General features: G+C 47.2%; 1 protein-coding gene across 2 annotated transcripts in view; it reads left to right on the forward strand.

The window, feature by feature from the left end:
* Nucleotides 1-901: 901 nt before the first annotated feature.
* Nucleotides 902-18,394, forward strand: part of BTBD3 (BTB domain containing 3) — a 42,503-nt gene continuing 25,010 nt past the window's right edge. The window contains exon 1 of one of the 2 annotated variants that reach the window (XM_077315946.1): nt 902-1,166. The gene's annotated coding sequence lies outside the window, so the exon portion shown is untranslated. Of the gene's footprint in view, nt 1,167-1,958; nt 2,017-18,394 lie in introns of those variants that run through there. The other variant, XM_077315957.1, reaches the window with a different exon arrangement.

The raw sequence follows: 18,394 nt of genomic DNA on the forward strand, positions 1-18,394 counted from the left end.
CTGCAGCAAAGAAATTAAAAGACACTTGCTCCTGGGGAGGAAAGGTATGGCAAATCTAGACAGCATCTTAAAAAGCAGAGACATCACCCTGCCAACAAAAGTGAGTTTAGTCAAGGCTATGGTCTTCCCAGTTGCAATGTATGGCTGTGAAAGTTGGACCCTAAGGAAGGCCGAGCGTCAAAGAATTGAGGCTTTTGAACTCTGGTGCTGGAGAAGGCTCTTGCGAGTCCCTTGGACTGCAAGGCGAACAAACCGGTCAGTCCTAGAGGAGATCAGCCCTGACTGCTCCTTAGAAGGCCAGATCCTGAAGATGAAACTCAAATACTTTGGCCACCTGATGAGAAGGAAGGACTCCCTGAAGAGCCTAATGCTGGGAGTGATTGTGGGCAAAAGAAGAAGGGGACGACAGAGAATGAGGTGGCTGGATGGAGTCCCTGAAGCAGTCGGTGCAAGCTTAAATGGACTCTGGGGAATGGCAGAGGTCAGGAAGGCCTGGAGGATCATTGTCCATGGGGTCGCGATGGGTCGGACACGACTTCGCACCTAACAACAACATAATCTCCCATTAATTGCAGCCTTGCTCCCCTCCTGTGTCAAGCCTTCCTTCTTTCCAGCTGCCTCCAACTGTTCCTGTCATTATTGTCTCCTCATGTCGGACCCAAACTACAAGGGCCTCAGCCTCCAGGGACAGTTCAGGCTTGACCGGGTCTGGAGCCCACCGGTTTGCCTCTCGGGCCATCCGGGGCATCTGCGAGTCTCTCCTCCAAGAGCGTTTGCTGGCAGGGGCTCATGGGAATTGTAGTCCGGGGATCTCTGGAGGGCTGCCGTTGGACTGCCCTTCTTTCTGCCAGCCTTTCTGACGGTCCGTCATTCACGCCCATCAATGTAGGGGGGGGGGGCAGTAGGGCATGACTGATCCGCCCTGCACAGACGAGAGGCCCCAGGGGCGGCCGGGGGGATCGAGGCCGGGAGGGCGCCAGGGCGCGGCACAGACCCCCGCCCCCCGTTTCCTCCCGGGCCCCCCTGGAGGCTGGCACCGGCCCCCCTCCCCTCCCCTGCGCCGAGGGAGGGAGGGAGGGAGGCGGGCCCGCTCCACCCCGCCCGCCCGGCGTCCCCTCAGCCTGGGCAGCAGCGCCGGGAGGAGGCGGCGGCGGCGGCGAGGCCCGGTAGGAGGAGCGGCGCGGCCCGGGAGGGAAGGGGAGGGGTCGGGGGGGGGCGAGGAGGTAGAGGCCTGGGGGGGGGCGGGGGCGTCCTCCAGTCGGGCCTTTGCTCGGGCGCTTCCCGCCGGCCTAGCGGAGCCCCTCCCTCGCTTTACCCGGCCTGGCGTCCTCGGGCCCAGCCTGCGACAGACCTCGGCCCGGATCCGCGCCCGCCGCGCAGGGGCCTCCGAACCCCCCGCCCCTCAGGGGCAGCCCCGGGGAGGGGAGGGGGGCTGCGCCCTGAGGGGCTCGCTTTCTGCCGGCGGGGGCGGGCGGTCTGTTCTTGCCCTCGAATGGCCCCTGCGGCTACAGGCGGGCCCACAGGTGGCCGGCAGAAGGCTTAGCTTTCTGGGTGCAGGGAGGTCGCGCTGCCACGTGCCGCGGTTTCGCTTCCAGCTTCGGGGGATTGTGCCAGTTAATGGCTCCCGCGGGCCCCTGTCCTGGGCAAGAGCCAGCTCTGCAAACAGCCTCAAGGGCGCCTGGTCTCCCTCCCCAACCGCCGCCAGTGCCCAGGGAAGGGCTTCTCCTGGAAACGAGCTCAGGAGGCGCCCTGCCCTGCTGCTTCTGACCGGCGCGGCCACCCTCCTGAATCCGGACTGCTTCTGCCTTCCTGGGTCCTCCGGGAGAGACGTGGCTCTGGCCACAGGGATCTAGGCCTGGCTTTCCTCGACTAAGGCAGAGAAGTAGGCGGGACCAGGGATGCGGGTCTTGTCCCCAGTAGCACTTTGTCTTGTCTTGTCTCCAGTAGCACTTTGGCTTCGCCGCACAGACTTCAAGCCATCCTCTTGAGCAGAGCTTCTCCCCAAATGTCGAAGAGGTGCAAAATCTTCCTCCCTTTCCGGTCTGCCCAATGTCCTTTTGCAGCCGTCTTGTTGTGATGTCCAGTGTCAGAATCCCAAAGGTGCCTGAGCATCCAGAAGGGCTGGGTTTGTTGTATTTTGGGATGCATTTGTGGATCTGGGTGACAACTGGATATCCTCCGTGATATATTAGCTTTCTATGTGCAGGAGCCTAAAACCCCATTTGAGTACCCAGTTTCACTCAGAAGGTTGGCCCTGGTTTAGTCCCTCAGCCAGAACTGGCTCTTTCTGTCAGCACAGCCTTTTCCTTTGAGGAACACTTTTCCCCCTTCTCAGTGGTGTTCAATTGCTCCACAATATCTAGATCAGGGTTAGTCAAACTCGGCCCTCCAGATGTCCATGGACTACAATTCCCATGAGCCCCTGCCAGTGAACGCTGGCAGGGGCTCATGGGAATTGGCGTCCATGGACATCTGGAGGGCCGCAGTTTGATTAACCCAGATCTAGGTAATAAATTACTATTGGCTGAAGGAAAAACAAATTAATCCACCTTCCCCATGCTATCACTGCCAGCTTGAAATAAATTTTTATTTTTATTTATTATTTAATTTATGTCCCGCCCCTCTCTTGCATCCCAGGGCAGCTAACGACATTTTAATTTTGTTTATTGAGGAGCTCCGAAAAGGTGCCTTCTTTTCATTGGATCCCAAAACAGCCCTGTGAGGTAGGTTTGGTTGAGAGAACGGGTGGTTACCAAGTGGATTCCTAATCTGTCAATCTACCGCAATGATTCTTCTATACATTTTAAAGTCACTAGACCTGTACCTCTCACCAATCTGTAATTACACACACGCTTCACAGTATATGTATATATAAGAATTTGCATGCATGTAAGAACATCACATGTTAGAATTCAAAAGAGTTTCCTTCTTCTCCCCAGATGCTTCTAGAAATGTTGTACTATGTCAGGCAACACTGGGTGATCCTGTGAATAAAAATAAGAAATAGAGAATATGCAGATAGAACAGCTGGAACTGGGGAATGGTAACTGGAGTCTATTCAGAATTTTTTTTGCCCTTTGGATGGGTTTTGGGAGGGACATTGCAAACAAAGGAATTGGTTTATTTCTAGATCTCTGGGAATAGATCTCTGAATAACTTTATATCTGAAGTATTGTTCAGGACTACAATTCTTGTTTTGTTTCCAGAATCATGTTGTCATTCATAATCAACAAACCCCAAAGAAAACAAAAGACTTGGGTGGGCGGGGATTAAGGTTATGTTAATTCCTAGCAATAGAAACTAGGGCATATTTAAATCAGAAGCAAGTCACACTGTGTTCACTTAGGCTTGCTTCCAAGTTACTGTGCATCGGGCTGCAGCCTTAATGGTTTTGAGAAACAATTCATTCCGTTTGCCATCAAATCACCATATCTATTCATCTACCTGACTGCCAGGCAGCAATCTATCTGTCTCTCCGTGCATTTGCTATGTGCTTGCATAATTTGCTTCACTACCAGAGTCAATGCTGAGGGGCCATGGTAGCACATTTATTTATTTACCCCTTCCTTCCTTCCTTCCTTCCTTCCTTCCTTCCTTCCTTCCTTCCTTCCTTCCTTCCTTCCTTCCTTCCTTCCTTCCTTCCTTCCTTCCTTCCTTCCTTCCCTTCCCTTCCCTTCCCTTCCCTTCCCTTCCCTTCCCTTCCCTTCCCTTCCCTTCCCTTCCCTTCCCTTCCCTTCCCTTCCCTTTGTTTATTTGGATTTCTAGGCTGCCCCTCTACAAAAAGGTGTCAGGGTGGCTTACAACAAGGAAGAATAATCTCATAGAGTAAATTTCTTTTTACTCTATTACTCCATCAGTTACAATATCTCCCCGGGCCTGATGTTTGACATACAAAACAATTGGCCCAATTCAGATGAGAGGGGAATGGCTCAGGTGGAAGTCTGTGCAAGGGGTCGGGCAGGGGGCCCCTGTCAGATGGTAGCAGTGCACCCTTGGCCTCAGCCAAATGCCTGGTGGAAGGATGCTGTTTTGGAGGCCCTTTGGAACTTTGGGAGTTCCGTGAGGGCCCAGATCTCTGCTACCAGCTCATTGTACCCGTGCAAGCAGGGTTCAGGGAGGGCAGAGGTACTCTAGAGCAGTGGTCCCCAACCTTTTTATCACCGGGGACCGGTCAACGCTTGACAATTTTACTGAGGCCCGGCGGGGGGGGGTAGTCTGGGGGGCGCTGCCAGCAGTAGCTGCGCAGTGCCGTGCCAAGGGGGAGCCCCAGCCATGGCGGCCACTGGAGAGCACCAAAGGTGAGCCGGCACCAGAGTGGCAGGGCAGCCCCTGAGGCAGCAGCCGCTGAGGAGGACAAGGAGGAGCTGTGGCCCGGTACCGACTGATCTACGGACTGGCACCGGTCCCCGGACCGGGGGCTGGGGACCACTGCTCTAGCACTGTCTAACACTACAACATCTGGTCGAAAAATATTCCTCCTAGAGTGTGACCTCATTATATGCGGCCTTTGTAGATTTCAAGGCTGCATTTGATTCCATCTCAAGACCCAGATTATGGGAGAAACTGGAAGCTTCCACAATTCCACAATTAAAAGACTCAGTTTTCTGATACGCATTCTGCACGAGCAAACCACACTCAGAGTCAGATGCAGTAGGAAAGGTCACCTAACAGAGCAGATTAACATCTTCATGTGTTTAGGTTGTGATAGTTGCATGTCTTGTAAAATACGATATGAAGTGTGGTAATAGTTCAAATCTTCCGTAAAGTAGGCCAGATGTTCTACAGATTTTGTGATTTCTTGTGATGACAAAGAAGGAAATTCTTTGAGTCAGTGGAACCTTTAAGACCAAGTTTAATTAAGGTAAGGAAACATCTATCCAGTTAATTAAGTTAAGGATACATCTATCCATCAATCTGCAATTTTTATAAATGTATTTTCTTCACCAGAATTAAACCCAAACAAATAGTAACCATACAAACCAAGCTTGTTATTCCTGTTTGGGCATTTAATTTGTTAAGCATTTTCGTTATGCTATATGCTAATTAACTGTTGACCCTTTGCAAGTATGGATGGACATGATAGCCCTCTTTAAGTATTTGAAAGGTTGTCATCTGGAGGAGGGCAGGATGCTGTTCCCGTTGGTTGCAGAGGAAAGGACACACAGTAATGGGTTTAAACTACAAGTACAACAATATAGGCTAGATATCAGGAAAAATATTTTCACAGTCAGAGTAGTTCAGCAGTGGAATAGGCTGCCTAAGGAGGTGGTGAGCTCCCCCTCACTGGCAGTCTTCAAGCAAAGGTTGGATACACACTTTTCTTGGATGCTTTAGGATGCTTAGGGCTGATCCTGCGTTGAGCAGGGGGTTGGACTAGATGGCCTGTGTGGCCCCTTTCAACTCTATGATTCTATGATTCGAAGAAGAAGAAGCACAGAGGCTTAGTGCCTCTGAATTTGAAGATTCATCTCAGGCACCATGGCTAGCAGCCATTGATAGACTTATCCTCCATGAATCATCATCACTGCCAACATCATCATCAATCAATCCAATGATAAATGCAAATTGTATGTGGATGATGCAACCTCTACATGATTGGCCCTTCATGGCACAGGCCCCCAATAGGAGAGCCACTCAGTGACAGTGGGTCAACTGTAGGCCTGTGTTCCACTCTGATTCCACTCACTCCTCCTTCTTCCTCCTGGAAGACGAGCTGGCTAGGTCCTTTGGCCCCCATTGCCTACATAAGCTGGGGTGGGAGGGAGGGAAAGAGCAAGGAGGAGAGGGGCTCAGCCCACTAGCTAGCTAATCCCAGAGCGCCTAGCATGGCCTTTGCACACGGCTGCCTGCCTGAGATCTTGAGAGTAGGCGAATGGGCTACAAGCCCCAGGGCACAGAGTGTAGCCTTTGCACTTTCCCATGCACCTGCTAGAGTTAGAATCATAGAATAGAATCAATAGAATGATAGAATAAAAAAATTGGAAGAGACCTCATGGGTCATCTAATCCAACCCCCTGCACTGTGCAGGACACTCACATCCCAATTGCTCATCTACTGTAACCTGCCAACCCTTTGTCTTCACAGAATCAGCCTCTCCGTCAGATGGCTACCTAACTTCTGTTTAAAAATGTCCAGAGATGGAGAACCCACCACCTCCCAAGGAAGCATGTTCCACAGAGAAACCGCTCTGTCAGAAACTTCTTCCGGATGTTTAGATGGAATTTCTTTTGGATTAATCTCATCCCATTCGTTCTGGTCTGTCCCTCTCGGGCAAGAGAGAACAATTCTGCTCCATCCTCTATATGGCACCCTTTTAAATACTTGAAGATGGTTATCAGATCCCCTCTCAGTCGTCTTCTCTCTAAACTAAACAAACCCAGCCCCCCCAACCTCCCGTGATCTGGACACGATACTCCGTTTGATACAGGCCAAAATCCCATTTGCCTTTTTAGCCACTGAGCCACACTGCTGACTCATGTTCAATGTATTGTCTACTAAGACTCCTAGATCCTTTTCGCACATGCTACTGCAAAGACAAGTCTCCACCATCTTATATTGGTGTATTTGGTTTTTCCTACCTAAATGCAGAACTTTACATTTGTCCATATTGAACTTCATTTTATTCAGTTTAGCCCACTTCTCGAGCCTATCAAGATCATCCTGTATTGAATTGTGTTTGCTACCCCTCCCAGTTTAGTATCATCTGCAAATCCCCTCTAATACCTCATCCAAATCATTTATAAATATGTTGAACAACACAGGCCCCAGGACAGACCCTTGGGAAACTTCACGTCACTCTTTTCCAAGATGCTGAACCATTAACAAGTACCTCTGGGTACGATTTGTCACTTTTTCAAAAAGAGATAAGGTTGGGCTGACATGACTTGTTCTTACGAAACCCATGCTGAGTCTTAGAAATCACAGTTCTCAGTTTCAGCTGCTCAAGGACCGAGTGCTTGATTATTTGTTACAAAATTTTGCCAGCTACAGATGTCAAACTGACAAGTCGATAATTACCCGGATCCCCCTTTTTCCCTTTCTTGAAGATGGGGACAACATTTGCCCGCCTCCAATTGTCTGGCACCTCACCTGTTCTCCAAGAAGTGTAAAAAATAATGGACAGAGGTTCAGAGGTGACATCTGCAAGTTCTTTTAGTACACTTGGATGCAGTTCATCTGGCCCCGAAGACTTCATTTAAAGAAACTAGGTTTGTGGACTGTTCCCAAAGTGATCCTAGGCCACCATTCCCGTCCCTCGTGTTGTGTTACGTTTATGCCACATTGATCACTATTTCCTTCACAAGAGAAGACTGAGGAGAAATGGGAGTTAAGCAGTTCAGCCCTCTCTTCATCATCTGTTATAATTTTACTTTCTTGTCCTCACAGTGGTCCTATGATGTCCCTATTCTTTTTCTTGCTTGAAATATAACCAAAGAAGCCTTTTTTGTTACGTTTAGCATTTCTTGCTAGCCTAAGCTCATATTGAGCTTTAAGTTTTCTAACACTCCCCCTACAATTATTGGTTATTTAGAATCATAGAATCATAGAGTTGGAAGGGGCCATACAGGCCATCTATTCCAACCCCCTGCTGAACGCAGGATCAGCATCCTAAAGCATCCTAAAAGCATCAAAGAAAAGTGTGTATCCAACCTTTGCTTGAAGACTGCCAGTGAGGGGGAGCTCACCACCTCCTTAGGCAGCCTATTCCACTGCTGAACTAATTTGTTTATACTCATTGTTGGTAATTTGTTTATTCTCATCGTTGGCCTTTATTCCTCAAATCTTTTGACAACTGCTTATGGAGCCAACTTGGCTTCCTTAGGATCCTTCCAGCTTTTCTTCTCAAGTGAATTGTTTGTGATTAAGCCTTCAGTATTTCAATTTTAAGATACTCTCATCCCTCTTGGACTGCCATCTCTTTTAGAATCATAGAGTTGGAAGGGGCCATACAGGCCATCTAGTCCAACTCCCTGCTCAACGCAGGATTAGCCCTAAGCATCCTAAAGCATCCAAGAAAAGTGTGTATCCAACCTTTGCTTGAAGACTTCCAGTGAGGGGGAGCTCACCACCTCCTTAGGCAGCCTATTCCACTGCTGAACTACTCTGACTGTGAAAAGCTTTTTCCTGATATCTAACCTATATCTTTGTACTTGAAGTTTAAACCCATTACTGTGTGTCCTCTCCTCTGTAGCCAGCAGAAACAGCATCCTGCCCTCCTCCAAGTGACAACCTTTCAAATACTTAAAGAGGGCTATCATGTCCCCTCTCAACCTCCTTTTCTCCAGGCTGAACATTCCCAAGTCCCTCAACCTATCTTCATAGGGCTTGGTCCCTTGGCCCCAGATCATCTTCGTCGCTCTCCTCTGTACCCTTTCAATTTTATCGACGTCCTTCTTGAAGTGAGGCCTCCAGAACTTCACACAGTACTCCAAGTGTGGTCTGACCAGTGCCGTATACAATGGGACTATGACATCTTGTGAGTTTGATGTGATGCCCCTGTTGATACAGCCCAAAATGGCATTTGCCTTTTTTACCGCTGCATCACACTGCCAGCTCATATTTAGTTTACAATCCACAAGTACCCCAAGGTCTCGTTCACACACAGTGCTACCTTTAAGTCTTTCTGACCATGGGACTCTAAGCAACATATTTTTAAGTCTGTGAAAATTAGCTTTCCTGAAGTTCAGTCTATATGTACGACTACGTAAAGGTTTTCTGTTTCCCACAATTGAAAATTCCAAAAGCACATGGTCACTGCTACCAAGTGTGCCCACTACTTCCACCTCATCTACCAGTTCTTCGCTATTGATGAGAATCAAGTCTAAAATAGCAGTGCCCCTGGTTCCCCTCTCTACATTCTGGGAAATGAAGCTGTCAGAATTTAACAGACTTTGCATTTTTAGCATAGTTGGTCTTCCAACAGATATCTGGGTAATTGAAGTCACCCATGATCACTTACCCCCTTTTTTGAAAATTGTGCAATTTGGTCTAGCAGTATCTCATTCAAGTCCTCTGACTGGCTTGGTGGTCTGTAGCAGACCCCCACAATAATGCCACTCTCATTTCCTACTCCTTTTATATTTACCCAAATACACTCGATTGAACTTTCATTCTCGGGTACCTGTATTTCTTCACAAGTATAAAGATTCTTAACATATATCGCTACACCTCCCCCCTTATTTTCTTGTCTGTCCCTTCTGAATAGATTGTACCCCTCTATTATAGTATTCGAATTGTGAGTATTATCCCACTATGTTTCTGTGTTTCCTATTAGGTCATAGCCCCCTTCCTCTATTATGACTACTAGTTCCCCCTGCTTGTTTCCCAGACTCTGGGTGGGGAGAGAGAGAAAAGGCACCTGGCTGACCCATGGGGACAAGAGCGGCCTAAATGCTCCCTCGCCCACCAGAGATCCAGAGGTGGTGGGATGCCAGAAAGGGTGCAACTCCTTCCCTCCTACAAGCCTTGGGGTGTAGAACAGAACCTCAGTGCCTGCCTGCCCATTGCCTGAGATCCAGGGGGGGGGTGGAGTCCAGAAGGGGTCCAAGCCCCTTTCCCCTGCAAAGTGGGGGTGCAGCCTTGGCATCCCCTCAAGATAGGAGGGAGAAACACCAGGCTGGCTTGTCAGCCCTCCCTCCCTCGCTCCCTCCCTCTCTCTCTCTCTCTCTCTCTCTCTCTCTCTCTCTCTCTCTCTCTCTCTCTCTCCTTTCCTTCCACAGCCTTCTTTCTCTCTCTCTCTTTCACAGCCTTTTATGCTACAGAAATCTCTCTTCCTCCCTCCCTGCTCTGTGGCCAGAAGGCTAGTGGAGGAAGGGAAGCCAGCTCTGGGTTGGAAAATACCAGGAGACTGGCAGTAGAGTTGGGAGTGGGTGGGGACTCCTGGCTGCAGTCTGATCCTCTGCAGAGCAGCCGATTTTGTAACCGAAGGATCCCCAGGTCCCATCTGCAGGCTGGCCGCTGCACCTCCCCCCTCCAAGACCACCATCTTCTGCAGGGCAACTTCTCTCTGCTACCTGGAGATCAGTGGAAATTCCGTGAAATCTCCACAGGTCTAATGCCACTGGGTCCTCTCGCCAAAGCAGCCATTTTCTCCAAGGGGACTGGTCTCTTTAGGCTGGAGATGACCTGCAATTCCAGGGCATCTCCAGGACCCACCTGGAGACTGGCATCCCTGAACCTTCGTGGGGTCCAAGGCCACAGAGTCCCCCCTCCCAAGCAGCCTGTTTTGCAAGGGGAACTTATCTGTATAGTCTGCAGTTGAACCCCATTTCCAGGAGATCTCCAGACCGCACCTGGTGGTTGGCGACCCCTGGATTGGGAAGGTGCCTTGAAGTTTGGAAGGTGCCTTGAAGTTTGGAGCCATAGAGCAGTAAAGAAACACTGAGCCTGAGGGGCTATTTATATGATAAAAACCACTGAGGAAGAAAACAACTCTGAAAACGGGGTATTTTTGTGCTTATCCGGAACCCGTTTTGGTTTATATTAAGACATCATAGATATGAAGGCAATAGCTACAGAATAAATTGGAATAATTATAACCAAAAAGATTACATTTTTGTACCAGCCAACTGGTTGAATTTTACTAGTTTGGACTTCCCCCTGCAGAGCTGGTCTTTATAGTTTGGAGACGAGCACTTTGAGATGACACGCAAGATCTGCACCAGGCCACAGGCTAGAGACTGCTGGCCAACTGCTTTTCCCTGTCCTCCCTTCATCCAGAGACGGGGGGGGGGGGGGCAGGTTGCCTTCAACCTAAGCGCCTGCCACTGCACCACTCCTCACCTGACCTGATGTCCATCACCCCTCACCTCCCAGCCTCCATACAGTGTGTGTGGGGGGGTTAAAGGTAAAGTTATCCCCTGTGCAAGCACCGGGTCATGTCTGACCCTTGGGGTGACACCCTCTAGCGTTTTCATGGCAGACTCAATATGGGGTGGTTTGCCAGTGCCTTCCCCAGTCATTACCGTTTACCCCCCAGCAAGCTGGGCACTCATTTGACTGACCTCAGAAGGATTAGAAGGCTGAGTCAACCTTGAGCTGGCTGCTGGGATTGAACTCCCAGCCTCATGGGCAGAGCTCTCAGACTGCATGTCTGCTGCCTTACCACGCTGGGCCTTTATCCAGAAGAACTGATAGAATCATAGAATCATAAAGTTGGAAGGGACCATACAGGCCATCTAGTCCAACCCCCTGCTCAACGCAGGATCAGCCCAACGCATCCTAAAGCATCCAAGAAAAGTGTGTATCCAACCTTTGCTTGAAGACTGCCAGTGAGGGGGAGCTCGCCACCTCCTTAGGCAACCTATTCCACTGCTGAACTACTCTGACTGTGAAAAATGTTTTCCTGATATCTAGCCTATATCGTTGTACTTGTAGTTTAAACCCATTACTGCATGTCCTTTCCCCTGCAGCCAATGGGAACAGCATCCTGCCCTCCTCCAAATGACAACCTTTCAAATACTTAAAGAGGGCTATCATGTCCCCTCTTAACCTCCTTTTCTCCAGGCTGAACATTCCCAAGTCCCTCAACCTATCTTCATAGGGCTTGGTCCCTTGGCCCCAGATTATCCTCGTCGTTCTCCTCTATACCCTTTCAATTTTATCTACGTGCTTCTTGAAGTGAGGCCTCCAAAACTGCACACAGTACTCCAGGTGTGGTCTGACCAGTGCCGTATACAATGGGACTATGACATCTTGTGATTCTGATGTGATGCCCCTGTTGATACAGCCCAAAATGGCATTTGTCTTTTTTACCGCTGCATCACACTGCCTGCTCATGTTTAGTTTACAATCCACAAGTACCCCAAGGTCTCGTTCACACACAGTGTTACCTAGAAGCGTATCCCCCATCCAGTCGGTATGCTTTTCATTTTTCTGACCTAGATGCAGAACTTTACACTTATCTTTATTAAATTGCATCTTGTTCTCATTTGCCCATTTTTCCATTGTGTTCAGATCTCGTTGAACTCTGTCTCTATCTTCTGGAGTATTTGCCAGTCATCTGCAAACTTGATGAGTAGTCCCTCCACCGCCTCATCTAGATGTTAAATATGTTAAAAGTACCAGACCGAGCACCGAGCCCTGAGGTACCCCACTACTCACCTCCCTCCAGTCTGATGAAACACCATTGACAACGACTCTTTGGGTGCTCTAACCTATCCACCTAACTATCTGAAAATCCAGATTGCAGTCCTTCAATTTATCCATCAGAACATCATGGGGAACCTTATCAAAAGCTTTACTATAATCCAAGTAAACAACATCAACCGAATTTACACGATCCAGCAAACCTGTTTCTTGGTCAATAAAGGAAACCAGGTTGGTCTGACAGGACCTGTTGGAGACAAATCCATGCTGACTTCCTTGGATCACCAAATTGTCCTCCAGATGTTTGCAGATCGCTCCCTTTAATATCTGCTCCATTATCTTCCCCACAACAGAGGTCAGACTCACTGGTCTGTAGTTTCCTGGGTCATTCTTCCTCCCTTTTTTGAAGATCGGAATAACGTTTGCTCTCTTCCAGTCCTCCGGGGACATCTCCAGTCCTTAAAGAGGTCCCGACGATGATGGACAAGGGCTGTGCAAGTTCTCTGGAAAGTTCTTTGAGCACTCTACGGTGCATTTCATCCGGCCCAGGGGATTTGAACTCATCCAATGCAGCTAAATGCCTCTCAACAACCTATCTGTCCATGTCAACCTGCCACCCTGACACTATGTCTTGGCTACTGCCATCTCTAGATGTGCCTAAACCCTTTGACCTGTGGGAGAAAACAGATGTAATATAGGCACTGAGCCTTTCTGCTTTCTCTGCATCCTCCGTTGGAGTTTGTCCATCTGCACCCAACAATGGTCCTATTGCCTCCTTTACTTTACGTTTGCTCCTCACATAACTGAAAAATCTTTTCTTGTTACAGTGGGCTTCCCTGGCCAATCTTAGCTCACTCTCAGCTTTGGCCTTTCTGATGATTGATCTACAGTGCCTAGTAACCTGTAGGTACTCTTCTTTAGAGCGCTGCTGCTGCTGCTGCTGCTGCTGCTTCTCTTCTTCTTCTTCTTCTTCTTCTTCTTCTTCTTCTTCTTCTTCTTCTTCTTCTTCTTCTTCTTCTTCCAACATGATGAGGGACTCATTCCCAGACAGTTCTCTCTTCATCATGAAGCGTGGGGGATTCATACCTTTGGAAGCATCGCTTTTTAGAAACCAAACATGTTGTTCTTTTCCAAGCCATGAATACAAAGTGCTTGCTCTTAAAAATGCAAAGAGGTAGGTAAAGAAATGTGATAAAAATATTCAATCATAAATGAATTAATGGATGAATTGTGATGGGTGTTAATAATAGACCCATACTTTTCATATCTAGTATTTTGCATGAATAATTCTGCTTGATATCCATCATTCCTTGGGAGCATTCATTCAGAACAAAATGTCCACAAAATGAGGGAAGATGTATGTAAATTGGAATCCTGCTAATTTCCTGAAATTATGATGTGATGCAAGAGGCTTTCACCTGCATGCCAACGGAGTCCAGCTGGCACATTTGCGTGCCTTCTGGTATTTCCATCGTGCTTTGTAGGACTAAAATGCAATCGGTGGTGGAAACGGCCAGTGCTTAATTTAATCTTTTGTGCCAGAATGGCACATAGAATTTACATTGCAGCAGAAAAAGGACAAAAATCCAGTAGCACCTTAAAAGACTAACATAATTCGTGGCAGGGCATGAGCTTTTATGAGTCACTGCTCACTTCTTCTGAATTTACATTGTTCAAATTACAAGCCATGAATTTATGTTGTTCACACATTGAAATGTTAATATTTCTCTTGCACTTTGATTTGGTCTATTTGGGGGGAAAGTAGAAGGCAAAAATTGAGTTCTTGTGCTACTGCAGACAAAAGACTGGGGGGGGGGGGAGGACACCAGGTTGCTTTATTTACGTTATCTGTAGTGGTTCTGCTACTCCTGTTTTTCTAGTTTCCATGTAACCAAGCTGGGTTTTTCACCTAGAGTCTCCTGGGATTGCAATGGTGATCTTTATTTTACTTCTGGCAGGGGTGGGGGGCTGTTGGTCAGTTCTAGAGCCTATATTTAGGTAGGATTTGCATGCATCATGTCTGAGGTTCATTCCCCTTCACTGTCAGTAGTGAAAAGGGCACAGACCTGGGAGATCAGCTGTCAGTCAGAGGAAACAATTATTGAACTTGATAGTCCTGTGATCTGTGAGGCAGCTTCCGTTGTAAGCATGATTATTTATTTTATTTATATAGTTATTTGATTTTTAGCTCGCCACTCTCCGGGGACCTCCTTATATTGGACAGTTCCTATTGTAACCTCCTTATTTTGGACAGTTCATATTGTATATCAGTATGGGGATAACACATGAAAACATGTAATACTGAATTAGGGTTTTTTCAGGTTGGATACTGTATATATGGATACTGTATATATACTGTATATATATACTGTATATACTGTATATAAGCTGACGTACGTATAAGCCGAGGCATCAAATTTTACCTCAAAAACTGGGCAAACTTATTGACTTGCATATAAGCCGAGGGTGGGAAATGCTCCATCATCACAGGCTCTCCCATCCAGCCTCCCCCCCCCCCAAACAAATACAGAAAACCTAGATGGACTTTGGGGAATGGTAGAGGACAGGAAGGCTTGAAGGATCATTGTCCATGGGGTCGCAATGGGTCGGACACAACTTCGCACCTAACAACAACAACAACGCCGAGGAGGGCTTTTTCAGTGTGAAAAAAGATGCTGAAATACTAGGCTTATATGCAAGTATATAGGTATATTAGATCTGAAAAATATTTGTATTTCTCAGTATTCCCAAATCTCAATACCAGTATGGTATCCAGATTTGTTATATACTTGAGAATCCCAGTTTTTTTGGGGTGGGGGGTCTACTATACCTTATCAGTAGGGGTGACCAAACCATGGCTCTCTAGATGTCCATCAAGTAAAATTTCACTGAGTCTCTGCCAGCATGATGCTCACTGGAATTGCAGTCCATAGACATCTGGAGAGCCAGTTTGGCCACCGCTGCATAGGGACTATAAAGTTCAATGGTAAATCTATCCTGGGTTATATTCAGTGATCTGGGGAAAGGGTTAAGATAGAAGCACCAAATTTACAGCAAAAGAACCCCCAAGTTTCAAAAGATTGAATCTGGGGATCCAATTCTTTGGTCAAGCGAAATAGGTGTCCCCATCTTTCATTGTTTCCAATGGGGGGAGGGGGAGATAGCAAGGCAATACAAGCCCAGAAGAATGTACCAGAGATTCTTTTTCAGTAAGTGTTTGTATGTGTGTGTGGGGGGGGGGGCATATTTGCAATGCCAGCAGCAGAACCAGAAAGTATTCAGGACCTATTTTCTCAGTTTTTCCCTGAAGTATAGGCACCTGTAGGGATGGTAGTAGGCAAGGTGTAGAGTTTGGGTGGCAGGCTGACAGGGACAGAGAGGGACTTGACTGCACTGGATGAGTTTAGATCCTCTGGAGTGCACCCGAGAATGCTCAAAATTTTTTTGAGAGCTTGTGGTACCTTTGTCCATTATCTTCAGGATCTCTTTGAGGACTGCTGATGTGCCAGAAGACTGAAGAACAGTGAATGTTATCCCAGTCTTTAGAAACGAGAGCAAATATTACCAGGGAATATACAGGGTAGGGAGTCTAACCTCTGTCACAGGGAAGATAGTGGAGAAGGTATTAAAGGGGGTGGTCTGCCAATATCTGAAGGACAACTTGGTGATCTGGGGAAGTCAGCATAGATTTTTCTTCAGCAGGTTCTGCCAGACCAACTAGGGCTGATTCTGCACATATTTTGTTTATTCTGTTGTGGATCCTGCTGAATTCAGATTGATTTGAACTTGGGTCTTCCTCTATCCCCCCCCCCCATTGAAACAGAAAAGTGTTCTGCATGTGATTAGAGAAGCTCAGAAGGGGGGGGGGAGCCAAGTACAGCAGGAGTCTCTTTTCTTGAAAAGGGGGGGGGAGGATTGGAGACAGCAGAGGTGGGGGAATAAATCCAAGAGGAAAATCTCTGCTGAGAGAAGTTAGGGCTTCCCCTTTAAGGAAAGCCTTGCAACCTGGGAACAAGGAGGCCTTTGAACTGACGACCTGGCCTGTCAGGGCTTTTCTACAGTGTTGGAGGCTCAAGGCAGCAAGTTTTTTCAGGACAAGCATAAAGTTGCACCTTTACTCATGCCAATTTTCAAATATCGAGGGTTATAGCTGCTCCCGGATATTGTGGGGAAAAGGTAGGGTCACTCTGGATTAATCATGCTTGTTGAAGAGTGAAAATTTAAATTGGACTAAATCAAAATGGAAATTGCATTCCGTGTAGATGGCAGGGACTGAATCGACCTGAGTTGGAATAAAAGCTCCATGCAGATTCAGCCCTGGTTTCCTTCTTTGACCAAGTAATGGGCTTACTAGATTGTGGAAACTCAGTGGATGTTGTTTACCTGGATTTCAGAAAGGCTTTTGACAAGGTTCACCATGATGTTCTGTTGGGTAACCTGGCGGGCTGCACAGGGGATTTTTGAATAGTCAGATGGATAGGGAACTGGCTGGAGAACTGTACCCAGAAAACAGTTGTCAATGGTATTTCATCAGATTGGAGGGGGGTGAGCATCAGAGTACCACACGGTTCGGTACTCGGCTCAGTACTTTTCAACATTTTATCAATGATCCGAATGAGTGGGTGGAGGGACAAGTAATTAAATTTGCAGATGGCATCAAATTGGAAGAGAAGCAAACATCCCAGAAGATAGAGTTCAATGAAGTCTGAACATGCTGGAAAAGTGGGCAAATGAGAATAAGATGCAATTCAATAAGTTGTAAATGCCAGGTCCTACATTTGGGTCACAAAAATGGGAAGCATTTCTCGAGGGAGAGGCATCTTCCATGAGTTGTCTCCTGGAACTCCCTCCTCTGTGGGCCTTGGGGCAGACATACCATGCCTTGAGGTGACAGGAAGGCAGCTGTGGAGAAGTCCTCTGCACAGATGAGCGGAAAGCCACAACCTTCTTCCTCCCCTACGTCCCTCTGGCCTTCTAGTCTGAGCCTTGCCCCCAGGGCCCTACTGCATTCCCTTCTTCCTGCTCATTTTTACTCTGGGCCAAACTGCAAGTAGTACTTGTAGGGAAGGTATTATGCACGTGACTACCTGCACTGCAACCTGAAACTAAGAGAGCTAGACACCTTTTTATGAACTAGGTTTTGTCTTTCAACAGAGCCCTAAACTACTCTTGTTCTTTTCTTTCTCCATTCCTTTTTCTCTGGCTTGATGGGTTTCATAAAACTAGTGACTCCCATTACTGAAATGTGACTATGATTTAATAAACTATGGCCGTTTTGGAATAGCAGACCGTCTTATAAGTCTGAGGATCTTTATTAAACATCTCCTGACAATATTCACTTGGAACCAGTCTGATTTCCTTTATGGAGATGCAGGTGCTTCCTCTTTAGAACTGAAAAGCTACAGGGCAACCTAAAGGGAAATTTGTCTAAAAATATCTGCCTTCACTGAAGCTCAGAGCAGTGTAGGCTGTTTTTTTTTTTTAAGTCCGCTGTCTTAAATACATCCTTGCCTCATTTTATATTCTCAACACTGGCCAAGTTATGGAGAAGCTAAATCCCTATGCTGAACTGAATTCAAAGTGTTTAAGAATTAAACAGTTCCTAAAGCAGACCCTTCCTGCTATTTAGAATCACACAAGTATTATACTCAATGGCTCTTGAAACCAGAAGCACACACAATACCACCCTCCCCCCCCAAAAGCCAAGTTTCCAACAATTAAAAGGAAGCCATATGGGGAGGGGGGAACTACTGGGGGAAAGGGTAAGGGAAAGAACTTAAGACAGAAGAACCTAAAACAGAAGCCCCACTAAACACTCATCAGACCCCCCCCCAAAAAAAATAGGGAGCAGAGAAAACAAGCTGCAAAGCCTCACGCATCCCCAACACCCCCCACAAAAAGAGAGAAAAACAGTAAAGGAGTGAGAGAAAATTCAAGTAAAACGAGAGCAAAAAACCCCAGAATCTCCCCTTATACAACCCCCCCCCAAGAACCGAAAACAAATAAGTTAACCAAGTTTTAAACCAGCTCCAAAGCACCATAACGGAAGGAAGAAACCCAGGAATTCTTGGCCTCTCTGCTTCCCACCAGGTCCAAACAACACAAAAACTGCAAAAGTGACTGCAAGCCAAAACCAGAAGGAACAAAAACCTAAGGAAGAGCAACAGAAAGGCTGAGGGCCACCCCCATCACCACGCCCACCAGGCACAAAGGAGGAGGAAGGAATACCAAAGTACAAGCCATAAAACCAGGAGGAACTATTTTTTATTTATTTTTATTGTATTATATTTATATACCATGCTCCCTT

The sequence above is a fragment of the Paroedura picta genome, chromosome 1 (assembly GCF_049243985.1).
Source record: "Paroedura picta isolate Pp20150507F chromosome 1, Ppicta_v3.0, whole genome shotgun sequence".
Lineage (NCBI taxonomy): Eukaryota > Metazoa > Chordata > Lepidosauria > Squamata > Gekkonidae > Paroedura > Paroedura picta.